Source organism: Cibotium barometz, chromosome 58, assembly GCF_041138505.1.
Source record: "Cibotium barometz isolate CiBa-2024 chromosome 58, ASM4113850v1, whole genome shotgun sequence".
Taxonomy (NCBI): domain Eukaryota; kingdom Viridiplantae; phylum Streptophyta; class Polypodiopsida; order Cyatheales; family Cibotiaceae; genus Cibotium; species Cibotium barometz.
In genome coordinates this window covers 40,597,986-40,601,569 of record NC_141103.1, presented here as the reverse complement: position 1 = coordinate 40,601,569, position 3,584 = coordinate 40,597,986, and positions in this window count along the sequence as shown.

Here is a 3,584-nt window from a genome sequence, read left to right as displayed (position 1 = left end):
ATCCATGCGAGCATTCACTAGACATGTTCTTAGCTGTGCAATGAGCTTGAAGACATAAGCGAGACTACTGAAGGACAAGTGCCATTGGAAACTGTGTAGCCTAACCCTATAGGGCAAGAGATCTCATACCACCCTAAAATAGAAGGTTTCATGCAACCACCTCTTTATGTTCCATTACCACGTGAATAAACAAAAAACCTATGATGATGGTGTTTGAAATGGGAAGGGGGGTTACAACTAACATAGCACCTAGAGACTTAGAGCTATGCAAAGCCAAGCCAACACTAAAAGAGATGGGGAGCATAGCCGCGTGAAGAGGAGAGAGAGTAGAGAGAGGCGACTTGGGCAAGTGTGCAGGGTGTGTGCAGTTCAAGTGCACGGCTATGCATGAGGCTATAGTTGTGTGTGGATATGACACAGCTATAACTGTGCACAGCTATCAGCTCATGCATAGCCGCACGTATAGCTACATATTGGGAAAATAAATCTAGACATTCCAAACAACATTCCAGAGAGCTCACAATATCCCAATATCACAAAAGAAGAAGCACAAAATGTAATGTAATACAATAAAATATGGACTACTAGCGAATTGAGAAATTGATTAATGAATAAGGGTGATCTTAGCCTAACATATGTCTCATTGCATCCTTCATCAAATCCATACATACTAATTGGTCTATCTCAATATCCATATGTTCCATTGCAAGACCAGAAAAAGATCTATCCCACTTCTAGTGGACTCAACATCATCATCATCATCATGCTCGGATTTAATTCTTTCCTCATCATCTTAGATAGGGACACCTTCATCTTGATTAGCTGGTGGTATCTCACATTCTTCATCTTGTACTTGGCCCTTTGCATGTTCATGTCCGTAAGCTCTTCAATATCCCTATCTTGAAAAATACTCTTTGAATGAGGAGTGACTTGTATGACATACCACCATTTCTTCTCATTTATATCCACGTGAATCACAACCTTGTAATAAGAAACACATCGAGTGTAAATTAAACATGCATAAGGATGATATAATAAAAGCTTGTGATTAGAATTTACTTGTTCACAATGGTGAGGTAGCACAAATGTGTCTCTCTCAATTTGCCAAAATTCTGTGGAATTGATCTCATAAATCATGCCACATCCAATATAAAAATTTGGAATGTCCTAAATCCAACCTTTAAGACGTTTTAAATCATCACACAATAATCAAGCATTGCTCCACTCTCTTGCTCAAAGTTTTCCATAACCCTAGAATCTTGGGTATTTCTCTTTGTATCTATATGTTGAGTGCAAAAATGCCTTCCTTTGGACCACATGGCATTGTATACCTTATACTACCATAAACAACAATTGAAATATATTTATGATAATGAATAACCATATCATGAGATTCTACTTGAATAAAAAAAGAGAAAATAGAGAAAAACTTACATGAGGCTTGCGGGTGGTTGTACAATAAGGGTCCTAACTTTGGATCACTTCTAAGTTTTTTTTAGTAGCATAAAACGATCATTTTTTCACTAAAATTGGCTAATCTCACCCACTTAGCACAAAGGAATTTGACATTGAGCTCTTCTAATAAAACAACACACTCTTAGTCGTGCACTTAAAAATATGGTCTGATCGAAAATAAAAAATTTCAAACGCCAAATTTCCTCAGTCACAAATATAGTACATATAACATGTCCCAAACTTAGACAAGTAGACAGTACGACCATAAATGTTAATAACTTCTTTGTTTTAACTCCAATTCCACCCCACCTTTGCACACAAGGAAGGCATGTAATGGAGATCTTAACTTGATTTATTGAGTAATTTTTGTATGTAATTTCTATTTTAATTAATTATCATATATTTTAAAACTATACAAAAGGGTTTTTTTTGTATAGCACATCTTTATACAAAAAATCATATATATTTACTTGCTTGAATGATCCAAGGATAGATAATTATGAGAACAATGTGCCCATATGGTCAAATTTCATTCTTAACGATTAGATTTTTCAAGATCTCTAGCTGAAATTTACTTCAAAGTCATAGAGCAACTGAACATAATTAGTAAATTGATTATAAAAATTCATTTTTATGTGATTATGTAATAATTTCACATAAGCAAGTAGTCTTAGAGAAACTGAACATAATTAGTAAATTGATAATAAAAATTTATTTTTATGTGATTATGTAATAATTTCACATAAGCAAGTAGTGCTAATCAAGTGAATCTATAGAAAAAAAATTGGTTTAATTTGAGTAAGAAAAGCTCTATTTTCATCTATTTTATGTGAAAATAGCTCTTTTTGAGTAGTTTCTTCCCTTCCAAGCCTAAATCCAAGTCTAACTAGTCTAGGTAAAGTAGTTTAGGTAATGTACCAAACCTAACTGGAGACCCTTGAGGTGGCCATGCATGGGCCCACATGTCTGACATGCTACCTACACATGGCATTCATTCCACCTCAACATGCCACCTCAATGTGCCATCTCAACATGCCACCTCAATGTGCCATCTCAATATGCCACCTCAACATTGATGACATGGCATGGCCCTCATTATTAATGACATGGAATGCCACCTCATTAGATGCCATGTCACATGGATTAACACATCATCAAGGAGGGAGAGCTGCCATGTATCACACGTGTATGCCACGTCAACAGTTAGCTAAACCACATTATCACCTCCCATGTATGGGTGCATCCATTCATGGTTTCACATACATGTAAAGTAATATCTATTTAATTTAGAGATAATCCACGCATATGTATGTAAAATACTATTATAATATTTAACTCATTTAAATAAATATATACATCAATAAGAAAATATATTATTTCACCTATATGAATTTTTAAAAATTAGCTATATTTGTTAATATATATATATATATATATATATATATATATATATTGGTACATTTTTTAAATGATGAATTTTAATTTTACAAAAATAACATATTTAAATTAAATAATATATTACATAGACTTTTTCTTTTCTAACACAACTCTTTAAAATTCTTCTCAAATATATATATATATATATATATATATATATATATATATATATTGGTATATTTTTTAAATGAATTTTTTTATTTTAAAAAATAAATAACATATTTAAATTAAATAATATATTACATAGAATTTTTCTTTTCTAATACAACTCTTTAAAATTCTTCTCATATATATATATATATATATATATATATATATATATATATAGTTAAAAGATTTATATTTTGTGTCTTCTTCTTAAAAGAGATTTTCTTTAGTTTTAGAATTTTATTTTTTAAATTTATTATAGCAAAATCCTCTCCATTTTAAAAATCTAACTAAAGATATCAAGTAGATTTAATAAAAAAGATATATCTATTAATCCATAATCATCCAATTGAATAAGGAAAATCTTATCTTATAAATTAGAATATCCAATACAATGCAAGATAAGAGAGCGTTGATTCCTAAAAAAGCACATACTTCTATGCTCATTTCATTCAATCATAGTTTGGTGTCTGGTCTTTGTTAACCCTCATGGGACACCTCTCCAGCGTCGACACCATCCATCAACAACCGTCACTTCATTTGGT